Source organism: Nannobrachium achirus (genome assembly GCF_963921795.1).
Source record: "Nannobrachium achirus genome assembly, chromosome: 13".
Taxonomy (NCBI): Eukaryota; Metazoa; Chordata; class Actinopteri; order Myctophiformes; family Myctophidae; genus Nannobrachium; species Nannobrachium achirus.
This window is the reverse complement of record NC_137833.1, coordinates 19,036,723-19,050,829: the sequence shown is the minus strand read 5'-3', so window position 1 is coordinate 19,050,829 and position 14,107 is coordinate 19,036,723. Positions and strand designations below refer to the sequence as shown.

Here is a 14,107-nt window from a genome sequence, read left to right as displayed (position 1 = left end):
GCCTCTATTTACGGCCGGAACGGTACTTCTAACTGACGTTAGCTTAGCTGTAAGCTAGACGCATGGATTAGTATGGAGTTGGCGCCATCTGTTGGTGAGTAGAAGATGTTGTTTGTGGAACTATCTGGCGTATCTGCTGTCTCGCGGAAGTTTTATAGGCAATAATGATTGTAACTTAAGATCCTTGCAAGTTACAACTATGTGTTTTCTTTCATGTATACGGGAAAAAGTGGTAGAAAAGCTATTTACCACTCGGGGTCGGACATTATGCTCTCATAATGTCCTGAGTGAGGGTGTTATCGGACTCGGCTGCGCCTCGTCCGATAACACCCTCACTGCGGACATTATGAGAGCATAATGTCCTCTCACTCGGGGTAAATTGCTTACTTTACTTGAGTATTAATTTCCAATACTTTTACTTTTACTCCACTACATCTCAGAGGCAAATATTGTACTTTTACTCCACTACAATTATTTGATAACTTAGTTACTAATTACTTTGTATATTTTGATTACCTATACATCAACCACTTCAGCCCTATATACATTTTGGCCATTTGAAAATAGACGCGACGCATTGTGAGCTATTGTAAATCTGCTATTTCCCAGGACAGTTTTTGAATTTCTTCATTCAGTATTTAGATATTTTTCGAAATATTTAGATATTTTCCCCCCTTCCAGGACCTTCCTATACAAACCCATTACTAACTTCAAACTCCATTTTAACCGTGATAAATTCAATTAAAACACCCGTCCTTTTTTCTGGTGACTTCTGAGACCCTCCAAATACGTGAGCAGGCCGCGTTTTTTCGATAAAATGTTTCATTGATTTCTATAAATGTTTTGGGGAAATGAAAGAATGAATACAATAATAGATTAAATTAAATTAAATGAAATAAGTTAATAGTTAAAAAAAAAACGTCCAGCTGATGTATTCGGAGGGTGTTAGGAGTCACCAGAAAAAAGGACAGTTGTTTTCATTGAATCTATCATGGTTAAAATGGAGTCTGAAGTTTTAATGTGTTTGTATAGGAAGGTCCTGGAAGGGGGCAACATGGGTGAAATGAAGATCAAATATCTAAATACTGAATGAAGAAAAAAAATGTCCTGGGTGTTCCCAAAAGCCTGATTAGATGATAAAATGACCAAAAGTTTTTTTTGAAAGTGAAATGTCCCTTTAAACATTTGAAAACGTGAAACGGGACATTCTGCATAATGAGTACTTTTGGTACTTTAAGTACATTATTTCTACATTGTGGTATTGATACTTTTACTTAAAGATTCCACCACTGGACCCATGACAGCCTTGAGGGTCCATTTTGTCCCTTCTCTGGGTTACAGAAACTCACAAAGTGGCTATTTGATTGATTGAAGAGCTTATTAGAAGTTTGCATAGGAAAAAGTACAGTTTCATGACAGCACAAATCACTGGTACAAGGAGATCCTAGTAAGATTTACGTATTATTTACACAGGAATCACTTTATGTATCTCATATAACATTGAAAGACAGAAGAATAGAACAGAACAGAGTACTTTGATAACATCAATTACAAGCCACCTGCTATTTTACTAGATAGTTTAACATAATTCCTGCTATATATGGTTTATCAATATAGGCACATTTTATAACACCCTATTTGATTTTGGGGGTCCATTTGGTTAGGGTTACAAAAACACTCGAACGAAAGGAAAATTAAGCAACTGTGATCTATTTTCACTTTAATTTTCACTTACTCTGCCTTGCTCTCCCTAGATTTGTGTTTAAGTTAAATATTGTCCTAGATTTCCCATTTGAAACTAATTCGGACAGGTTTACTGCATTGCTTAACGCATTCTGGCGTATAAACATTACAAAGAAACAGAAATTGCTACACGCACAACAACACATAAGCTTCAAGCTTAACGATACTTTCTTCCTGACTGATTTCATCATTCACCTGTAGTAGTATGGTTGAATGTTTCATTGTTTACATATGAAAGACTTGAATGTTTACACCAAAGACTGTCCTATTGGTTGGCAGTAGAACCCCCCCACCCTTCTGTCTCATCAAAGTTGCTTGGCAGCTCCCTGGCTGCTTGCCCACAACTTGCCTCTAGGATGCATCTAGCCTTAACTGCAAGCTAGAGATGCATGTACAATGTACAATGAGACACACAAAGGTCGATTGAGGAGGACTACCTTCCTAACCTAGGATGACGGAACTATAGTTGTACTGACTCTGACCTCTAAGGACCTTCCAGGGAGGGTGCTCATGTGCGTCTGGCTGTGACACCCTTTCTAGTTTCTTTTCCTTTCACGTTTTCTTTTTCTTTCTTTTTCGCACAGACTTTTTTGACACTGCACTATTAGGTTGTGTTAGTAGTTTTTGGGTATTTTTGCTTGTGTTTGACATGACAGCGAGATACTTGTTGCTATGGTCACTTTTGATTTGGAGACTGTACTATTTTGATAGTTGTGCTTAAGTACACTTTATGTATATATATGTATATAGTATTTGTTCCCTCTCTTAATGTACCTTGCTCTTTACTGTACTCTGTTCTTGTTTTTCTTTTATCTTTTTCTTACTTCTCTGTAACTTTGTAAATAACCTTATACTGCTGTGCTACCACTGGGCAACTGATTTTCCCCCTTGGGATAATAAGGTAAGTATCTATCTATCTATGCTAGATGCAAGGTATTGAATGGGAAAAGCTATCCATTCATTACTTAAGGAAAAGTATCAATATAGAAATACTTTTTGAATGACACATGACAGCAACTTCAACAATCGGTTCAAATCGTTTAAAACTTTAAACAAAGCCTCGAGCACAACAATTCTCGCTGAGCACATCACAGGGCGTCTCCTTTTAATTCCCTGTAGGAAGCATTTTAGGACATAGTGGCTGAAAAATAACTTCTCTCTGAACCCCAAATGGCACAAGGAGATAGCTGAGCCCTATATTTACTTTGATGGTGTCAAAGACCCTGAACCTCTAACTAACTGCTCCTGATGAGCAGGTTGGTGGTTTGAATGGGTGAATGTAGAGTGCTTTGGATAAAGGCGCTATAGAATTTCAGACCATTTACCATTTGATTGTAACTGCAGAAAATGAGCACAGAGCAGAGGAAGCAGATCAACTCCTCTTTCTACACACCACTTCTGGAAGTCCAGTCATTTCATTTCACCTTGCAAGTGGAGATAGTGGACTGAACATTGTCTGCTCTGTAATTGTTTGCACAACTGTGGGAAACAATCTGTGTTGTGGCACTGCCATTGGAGAGCCCCTGGAACATTGTCACAAGTGGATGGACCATTGGACCAATATCAGTGATGCCCTGCTGGGATCGAACTACCTCTGGCTCCTGAAGAATGACAGATTATTACTTTTAGTTGGGTCACTACTCACTTCTGTGTACCATGGTGCCAACATGGGGTCCAGAGCCACTAGAATTTAATGACAGCTCCTCCAGCCTGACTCTCTCCATCAGAGCATTAAAGGCATAGAACAGGGGTGGGCAACTTTGATGACGGAGAGGGCCACTATATTTCCACATTTACTCCAGAGGGCCAAAATGCATATACCGATGTTTCTGGTTGACATTGGCACATTTCACACAGGTTTTTTCATCTCACTCATGTCACTTTGTCTGCTGACCTCACTCAGCAACGGAATAACCCAAAACAACGGTATAGTATAAGTTAAAAATTGCAATAATAGCCGATCTACAAGCTCAAAACACGTCGCAGTGTGACACGTTTTGACCTTGTAGATCTGCTATTTTTGCTATTTTTTTATTGGAATCTGGAATATTTCTTTTGCTTAGTACAGTATGTTAACTTTATTAACTTGAATACAAATACATTGGACAAAAATGACTAGTGCTGCTAAGTCATTAGGCTACTAATATAGACTGTAATTACTGTAATTAAAGCGAGTCATGTTTGCATGTTTGGAATTGTAACAGCTGGAGTCAATAATATATCAGTATTCCAGGGCCGCCAGTTGCCTTTGTGGAATCTTTGTGGAGTATCAGTGAGAACCAGAGGGCATAGCAGTTTTCATCAGCATTACAGATCTTAAAGAATGCCATCCATCCATCTGGTGGAAGTGGAAACATGTGAGAGTGGCCAGTAACTGGTCTGATGAAAAGAGTGGGAACAGGTGTGTAGATGGGCAGGTAAAAAAGGTGAGGAAAATGTGAGGTGAGGTGGAAGGAATGTGGGAGTTGCTGGAAGGGAGAGAAAGAGACGGACAGATGTGTATATTTTGTAGATATTTTTTTGTTAAAAAATAAAATGTCAGGTCAGTCACCAATGTGGGTGACTGACCTGACAGTGTGGGGACCTGACTGTCGGTGTGGGTTAGTTCATTGAAAATAACGGGGGCGTATGTTTTGACGCGTCGCGTTCCGCGCCGCCTCCACGTCCGGTGTGTGTTTCCCTTTAAGGCCTGTCCATACTTTGACCGTCCGAAACCAAACCTTTTGTCAGAAAGGTACCGAATTAGCCCACTGGGCAAGCACGGTCAGGACCTGGACCAATCAGTGACGTCTCGATTGGGGCCAAATCACAGCCCATATGCGGATGATCTTGACGTCATTACCAGGACATCATATGTACTTTTTTGTTTGACAGGATTTATGTTGGTTGAAATCAGGTGATATTATAGGCCAGATAAATATCATAACTTTTTATATATGTCCCAGAATATAACCTTATATGCTCATATTTCAACTACAAACAATAACAATAATCCTGTCAAACAATAAAGTCCATATGACGTCCTGGTAATGACGTCAAGATCATCCCCATATGGGCTTGTGATCTGGCTTCTGGCCCCAATCGAGACGTCACTGATTGGTCCAGGTCCTGACCGTGCTTGCTGGGAGAGTTCGGAAATCTGCACGTCGGAAAGTCGCAACTCACCGAACAAAAGTTCGGTTTCAGAGATACTATGGACAGGCCTTTACTCTATACATTTAACACTTATTTTAACAGAGAATCGACGTTTAATCTAACATCTGTCTGTGGACTTGGCTTGGCCCAGTTGGCCTGTGTATTTGTATGTCTACAGTTGACTAGTACTGGTACTGACTGCCTGGAGGGATCATTGTAATTGACATTTCTTTATTTTCTTTGTAGTTTTTTGAGAATAGAGGTCCTTTGGTCCGCTGTCAGCCTGATATATGATGCTGATTGAACTACTAAATATGCATTGTATGTATGTATGTATTTATTTCATAAAAAAAAAAGGTAGAAATGTTGATAGAGGAGCTTTTGCTGGAGGGATGTCAAGTGTGCTTGTGTAGCTTACTGTAGGATATTGCAGATAAAAAACCAAGAAAGTCTTTGCAAATAAGAATGATCCACATCTAGTTACACATTTCCATTAAACACTTGAAGGCCAGTTTATGGACGAGTGATCCGGTACTCACTCCAGTGACGCAACCTCACATCCAAGGCTGCAGATTGCGGCAACTGAAGCTCCTGCTCTCCCCTATCCACTCACAACAGTACTGTGTATCCTCAAGTGATCTCTGTCAGCTATATTTGAAAGCCTAGTGGAATTTATTGACCTATTGATTAGCCCTAGGCTAATACATACAATAGCATACATAGTAGGTTTAGCATCCCTTTAAGTGCTATTCTTTGATGTTTGCAATGCATCATAGCACAGTGGCTTTGTTCTTTCTTTGTGTATGCTCATATGGTGACCCGTGAAAATAGAATGTCCTTTCACTTTGGCTATGTAGTAATATGGGTGGTATGGCCAGTTGGATTTTTTAATTCCCTGTACTTTAGACTGAGATATATCAACCCTTTAAAATGATTCATCACCATTCCTTGAATCCTTCTTCTCAAAGATCACTAGTAACCCCATTTCCTATTCAACCTTGTTCATCACACAAGTTCCTTATAGGATCATACTTGTATTTTAGCAAGACTGACTATCAAGAGTTTTGTTTAATGTATGCATCCGGTATTACTGTACTGTATATTGTATGTATATTCTGTTGTCTGGAGTTAGATGCATGGTTCAATTCATAGACATAGTAATATGACAAACACCAATTTGTATCAAGCTTGTCAGTGCTAATTTAGGATCAAGTGGTTATGTTCAATCAATTGTCTTACCAACGTGAAATATATATTCATGTATTCAACATACATACATGAATAAGAAATACTGCTGAAATGTATACAGCCAACATTCTTAAAATGACAATGTGTAATTTTCCTGACTGTTTTCTCTCAGGGTTATTTCATATAGGCTTATAGGGCTTATCAGTATAGTATCAGTACAAACTGTACCAAGGTACTTGGCATGTTTCATAAAGTATGTTTTAACTTCTTCCCTCTGTGAAGTATATAATAATAAACACATATTGTGCAAATCTGACATGTATTTTCAAGACTTTCTATGCTGCAAAAGATAGCATTAACATTTACAACATACAGTACATGTACGATCGATATTAATATAGAAAAATACTAAACTTACCTCTAGAAAGAAAATGAATCTGTTTGCGAGAGTTCTCCCTGCTGTACACTCTCGTGCACTGCGATTGAGAGGGTTTCCAAATACATTTATAAACAAATCAACCTTGAACTTGGTGTCAGTTCAACAGAAGTTGTCCTTAACTCCAATGATACATGGCTAGTGTAATGGGGGAACGTACAATTTGTTTATTTATTTTATACCATTTTGTACATACACCCAAAAAACTGGACATATACATTATATTATATCATTAAAAGATGGATTTCTTTGTCATAATATGATCATCTCAGCTAAATCTTATCTTGTGGACAATGAACTTACGTGGTGAAAAAGCCGTCATTGGAGGACTTCAATCAAAATAATATGATACACTGGATTGCATTACAACAAACATTGATAAAAAGTGTGATGAGGTAATTCAGAAAGATAACTGTGTGTGTGTGTGTGTGTGTGTGTGTGTGTGTGTGTGTGTGTGTGTGTGTGTGTGTGTGTGTGTGTGTGTGTGTGTGTGTGTGTGTGTGTGTGTGTGTGTGTGTGTGTGTGTGTGCGCGTGCGCGCGCACTGTACAGTCAAGAAATATATATTTGATTATGCACAACGTTTACTTGACCTGAGTCATGCAGGCAGGCAGTCCTACCCCACACAGAGAGTCAGCTGGGGTTCAGAGGTACAGTGAGGGGGAGTTCCCTTACTTTAGCGATCGCTACGTGCAGTTTCTTTCCTGTACTCTGTCTGTACACAGAGTACACAGTATTGTTCCCCGGCAGCCCACAGCCTGCATTCTGCCAGCACGGGGAACAAAAAGCCCACCTGAAACCCAGAGGCATGGCGTCGCGAAAAAAAGCTTGGCCACGGGCCCTGGGCTCGCCCCACAGACGTAGATTTGCCGATAAGGGAGGCGCATCCAGCCGTGGCCTCGCTCCCACCGGCTCAAAGCCAGCAGATAAGGGAGCCATCGTTAACGCTGATGTTTCATCCACCCACCACACAGCTGCCCCAGGGCATGCCACAGGGAAGACATAAAAGCAGCCTTATATTGCTCTGTGTGCAGAAATAAACCCATAACAGTTGTCAACGCTATAGAAGGGAGAATAATCCAGGTGAAATAAAGCATTGCTATCAGGCCTCTGCTGACACCACAGTGTGACCTCCAATTACTCCCTGTCAGTTCTGGAGAAGTTTTTTCTTTTTTTTTTCTTTTTTTTTTTACCAACTTGCTTAAGTTGGAGGAGAAGAATACATGATTGTGTATCAGTTCAGTTGTATATACTGTACATAGGGGTTGCATACTATTTTCGTCCATGCCTTACCCCTTATCCCTAAACATCTGTGCCTTTTCTTTTACTACCAGTAAGACTCCCTAATCAGGAGATCTCCACAAATAGGCCAAAAGTTTGTTTTACCAATTATTACACTATGTGAACATTTACATCAACAAATCCCAAGTACTATGCAGAACGACCCATTTCAAGTTTTTAATGTACAACAATATTTAGAAAATAGGTCTACAAGCTGACAGTCCTCGTCCCTTATATTCCCATAGGTTATATGGAGATCTCAGTGTTTGTCAGTCCTTGTTCATTTATGCCCATATATGGACATCTCTATATCTACTGTAACAGTCCTTGTCCCTTTATGCCCATATATGGAGATCTCTTAACTGTAAGTCCTTGTCCCTTTTATGCCCATATATGGATATTCCTGATGTCATCAGTATATGAACATATATGGGCTTTCTGATATGCCCATATATGGAGATCTCTTAACTGTAAGCCCTTGTCCCTTTTATGCCCATATATGGATATCCCTGATGTCATCCGTATATGCCCATATATGGGCTTTCTAATATGCCCATATATGGAGATCTCTGTATCTCCATATATGGGTATAAAAGGATACTTCAGGTCTGACATCAGGTTTGTTTATATTGGGTTGCTAGGTTTGACATCACAAACTCTATGGGCCATCTGACCTAGAAATCTATATTTGGGCATAGATGACTCATCGTGACCTCATCACACGTCGACCGCACGTGTGACGTGCGGTCGACCGCACGTGTGACCGACGGACGGCCGGTGGAGGTTTTCATACTAAACTGCGACCTTACGGTCGCAATAAAACATTTTTAAAGGGATATTTCACTTTCAAAAAAACTTTTGGTCATTTTAACGTCTAATCAGGCTTTTATGAACACCCTGAACAGTTTTTAATTTGCTTGATTTAATTTGCCTCTCCCCATACACACCCATTGTAACTTCAAACTCCATTTTAACCATGATAGATTAATTAAAAACACCCATGGTGACTCATACTACCCTCCTAATACGTGAGCAAGCCGTGTTTTTTTTCAATAACCTTTTTTCAGTTATTTTTAATAATTCTTTGGGAAAATGGAAAAAATGTAATACAATAAAGAAATATTAAAAATAAAGTGAAATATCCCTTTGAATACTTCAAATAGCCGATCGACATCTACACGTTGTGAGCTTGTAGATCAGCCATTGAAATATTCAAAAAAATGTTTTTCAAAATAGTAAGAAATTGCAAAAAGGTTTAGGAATAAGGGATAAGGCATGGACCAAAATACAGCCCCATGTTTACAGGTAGTTTAAAGATTAATTCAGCCATAAAACAGTTGTGTAACTGAAGGCATTTTATCTTTGAGCTGTAGAGTTTGTGAGGATTGAGGAAAGTCTATCTGATATGTCTACACTTGCTCTATTGATGTCTATCGTAGCTGCTATGCATTCAGTTCTCTCTTACTCACAGAGTAGGCTAACATTGTGAGCCCAGCAAGTGCTTTGGGGGATTAGAAAAAAAAACAAGGCATTTTAGGACCTCTATTATGACAAATAGCTTACGTAAATATATATATATATATATATATATATATTGCTACAATCCCTATGTTTTATGACTGTTGTCTCCCTCTCCCGATGGAGAGATGTAATTGCAATTTATCTAGTGTACAATCTGGTGCACCGTCTAACTTCAAATAACTTTACTGACAATTGTCAACCAGTAGCTACCTGACACCAGGGTCTACATTTCTCAGTGGAAGAGTAGGAGACTACCTCCAACCACTGCAGATGTGCAGATCGGTTAAAAGAAACATGTATTCAGTGTTGTAGCTTTAATTCAGCCTGACTAACGGTAAACATGAGTTGTGAAAAAAGTAATTAAACAAATATGTCAATTTGTCGATTTTTGTTTTTACGTCTGGAGACGTTAATTGTCCTCCTCAGGAGACTTGGCTCAAGATCTGAACCCATTACTTTAGCTTAATGGCAACTTATTTGCTTTAACTTTTGTAGTTTGGGAGCGTGTCGCTGTTACCTACAAATTTGGCAAATTTGTACGTTCTTTCGCAAAGTAAAGCCCTGCTTCATCACACAAGGCCGTCGCACAAAAGTAGTGAAAACAGCAGATCTACAAGCACACAACGCCTCCCAACGCGAGGCGTTGTGTGCCGTTTTCACTAGTTTTCACTAGTTTTCACTAGTTTTCACTAGTTTAAATCATTTTTAAAGTGATAAATACAAAACGAACGGTTTTGGACATACAAGGTTTCCACTCGACAACGACGATATGTTGTGATACAGTATGTGGTAACTTGACCTTTTTGTGAGGCGGGGCGGGGTTTTGACCCATTTTCCTCATATCACTTTTTTCATTAAAACATGCATATGTTTTTACATGTACAGTTGTTAGGTTTCATACTTTTTAATTAGTAGTCTGCCAATTTGGTGAGTGTGTGTGTTCTTAGTCATCAGATCAAGGCCCTTCTTCACATGAGTACAGTTGCACACGCAGTTACCAGTTCCCACTAGTGTTGGCCACTGCACAGCTTCACCCGGAGCTGTTGGGAGTTCATCTGAGGGCGGGTATAGCATTACTCATTCATTTTTGCGGTCCAGATTAAAGTGATTAATGGAGGATTTATTGGCATTCTCTACATTACAGTGGCACGTCATGCAGATAATCCTGGCCCCTGTGCCCAGTGAGCAGATTGGCATGCCATTTGTTCACGTTTAACATTACTTGGCTGTTTAAACTTCCCATGGCCCTGTTATAAACTGTGGTTTTATTGCACCTCTGAAATGGCACAAATTTAGAACAGATTTCAGTTTATGAGTTGCATTTCAACCGTATCGCGGATGTGCAACAGTTAATGAAACCAACTAATCAAATTAATTATTTTAAATAAAATGTTGGTGGGAAATTTTAATAAGATTCTCAAAAATACGCATGTATTGTATGCAGGGTATCGGCAAGTGAAGTTCAACCATATAGTCCTCAAAAGGGTTGCTTTACTGGTATAAACTACAGGCAGAAACAGTAATACAGCAGAATACAACCAAATGGGTTAAAGCATTTTATGAACTACAATTATGTGAAAATATTCTTCAAAATTATGGAAATAAATTGAAATATAGGTGCATACCACATGGGCTCTGATGTCACATTGTACCGTTATATACAGGGTATAAATCTTTTGGAAAAAATTGCAGCATTTCTTTTTCCTCAATACGATTGTAATACTATATTTTTCAATAAAACTGCTATTTTCATGTGTGACACCTTTGTATGTCTGACGGAGTATAAATTATACCCAAACACAACCTTACATTATTGAAAAGTGTTCCCTGTGTCAGGCAGTCACATCATTTACACCCAGGTGTACCAGATACAGGTGCGGTGGATGATATCTTTGAAAGAATGATTACATAACCATGAGGATGGTAGCCAGAAGAAAATGAGATCACAATCAGATTTAGAGTCACTTGACATGAACAGGAATTTGACTTATTAACCTTGGAGTGACGTACTAACCATTCATAACTGCAACACATACTCTGGACATAATAGACACTTAACATTCAATAGCAGTGTGAGTTTGAGCAGTGTGGCAGCCTACTCTCACAATGTAAACTAGAAGCAGTGCTCTTCCGAGCACAGGTCTCCACCAGGCCGTGCGTCCTGGTGGTGCTACTGTATAATAGGCCAATGTAAAAAGGGTGGCATATGTTCTTCAACTTAGATCTTTCATGGCAATCTGATGCTGCATGCATGATTTGAAGCATTGTGTTCCAAAAATGTGTTTTGCTAAAGTCTACCTGCTGGTGGCGCTATACCAGGCCAATGTGAAAAAGATAGCATTTGTTCCTTGACCTAGTGGGAATATGTGTGGCAAATTTCACGGTAATCGCAAGCTGCGTTGATGATTTGAGGCATTTTGTTCAAAAACTGAGCAATCCTGCAAGCTTTGGAAGCCAATATTATCCAATCAGGATGGAATATGAAATACAGACGGATCGGACTTGATCACATGACTATAGAGATACTGTGTACCGATTTGCGTGATCTTTGGATAAAATCTCAAGGAGTAATATCCAAAAATGTGTTTTACATAAGTCGGCCCAAAGGTGGCGCTATAAAAGGCTGATGTGAAAAATGCAGGGCAAAGGTTTATCCTTAGCCTCTAGGGAATGCGCTTACAAAGTTTGAAACTGATCGATGGAGTTATAGGTAAAACCACAAATCGGCCTGTTATAGCGGCACCATGAGGCTGATTTCAAAAATTGTAAGTGGCATTTCTTCTTCGACCTAGTGGGAACATTTGTGCGCGATTTCATGATAATTGCACTTTGCGTTTGGGATTTGAGGCATTTTGTTCCAAACGGCTCAATCCTACAAACTTTGGAAGCCAATCTTAGCCAATCAGGATGGAATATGAAAAATCGGACAGATCCGTGTCGATCACATGACTGTCGAGATACTTCCTACCGATTTGTAGGATTTTTGGACAAAATCTGTAAGAGTAGTGCACAGAAATGTGTCTTGCGAACATCGGCCACTAGGTGGCGCTAGAAAAAGCCCATTTGAAAAATATAGGGCAGAGGTTCTAGATTGGCATCCAGGGAATGTGTGTGCTCACTTTGGCAGCGACCGGGCCAACAGCGACTGAGATTAGCTGCACACAAACTGCGAGGACGCACGGACGGACGCACGGACACACGGACGGACGGACACACGGACGGACGGAGGGGAAAACATACTCTCCCCCATGCCTTCGGCTGGTGGAGACAATTACTAGAAGTTCGGGTGCACTCATTCTAGGCTCACACCCTTCAGGTGCTCGCAGCTGTCGCTCGATGCAAACATGCACGCACGGCCGTCATAACTGTCTGTACGGGTCCATTTGGTTCCATGCATTTGCAGGGACGTGCACGTTAAGTTTGTGGCATTTAACAGTTTTACTGCCAGATGTTATTATTTATTTTTTGGGTCTGGTGCCAGCAAAAAGCAGCTTTCCTTTGAGATGTTATAGAAAATGATCTATTGGTTCTTTTTAAACAAATCCATTTTATAATGGGTTTTATAATATGTACTTTGGCCATACTGGCATCAGAGGGCAGCCATATGCAACACATTTAATGGAATTAGCCCATGGGGCTCGCCGTGGTCCACAGCATAGGAATGCGCTGTCTTACGCCTGTCCATAGAAAAAAGCCAGGAAGTAATTTGGGACTAAATTGATGTTTACGTGAAGTGGATTTTTGAGAGCAGCATTACGGGAGATTTTTTTACTGTACACACCTGCGCGACCCCCCATCAGCTTACAGACATCAAAACAAGGTAAAAAAGAAACTAGCCGTATTGGCATCGCGCCGCCATCAAAAATGGGGCGAACGGGAACGTCCGTAGCAGTAAAAGAGTTAAATCATGTCTTTTTTCGCAGAGCAAGGAAAAGACTAGCCTAGCATTAGCCAGACTGATAATGTGGATTCACTCACACGTTCCTCCACAGTATCAGTCTGGACTTCAGCCCATAGACAGGGAGTATGAGAAATCAGAAAATGACCTGGCCAATCAGTGAATCAGTGAAGCAGTCATTTTCTGATTTCTCATACTTGCTCCCTATGGGCTGAAGTCCAGACTGGTACCGTGGAGGAACGTGTGAGTGAATCCATATTATCAGTCTGGCTAATGCTAGGCTAGGAAAAGACGTCTTGATGCTTGGTGTTATTGTTGGTATGTGAAGAAGCGCGGGGGGAAGGGGACGCTGCTGTAATTTTTCCAGCGTGTTTGCTTTGCAAGCGTGAGTGCGCCACATGATCACAACATCCGGGTATCGGGGTAGGTAACTGAATTAGGTAGGCAAGCAACTGTGGTGTAACAGTCCGCCACGTGATCAGTCCTAGCCAATGAACTGCAGGGGCTGCAAGACCGCAAGGCGTTTGGGATTGTAAGTTAGGATATATATATATATATACTGTATATATATATATATATATATATATATATATATATATAATGACTCTGTGCAAGAGTGTCCCAGGGTCCTATTTTTGTAATGTTTTTAAACTCTGACTGAGTTGTATATGGATAAATGAACACTGAGGATTTTACTGTGCAGGAACCAAGCTAAGCTACATGAGTATAAATGAGGCTCAATGAGGAAATAATTTATAAGGTGTATGGATCGGAATTTCCCAAACAATGGGTCGGGATCCATTTTGGGGTCACAAACCCATTTTTATTGGTCAAGAGTAAATAGCAATTGTCGTTTCCTAAAGATTATTTAAAAAGATTTTCAAAATAATTAATAATAATTAATAA

At 39.9% G+C, this 14,107-nt stretch overlaps 1 protein-coding gene across 2 annotated transcripts in view; it reads right to left on the bottom strand.

Annotated features, from left to right (window-relative positions):
* rmdn2 (regulator of microtubule dynamics 2) overlaps positions 1-6,564 on the bottom strand; it is a 47,036-nt gene extending 40,472 nt beyond the window's left edge. Inside the window, exon 1 of one of the 2 annotated variants that reach the window (XM_080740944.1) lies at positions 6,485-6,564. The gene's annotated coding sequence lies outside the window, so the exon portion shown is untranslated. The remainder of the gene's footprint in view (positions 1-6,484) is intronic. The other variant, XM_080740943.1, reaches the window with a different exon arrangement.
* Between the last annotated feature and the right edge of the window lie 7,543 nt (positions 6,565-14,107).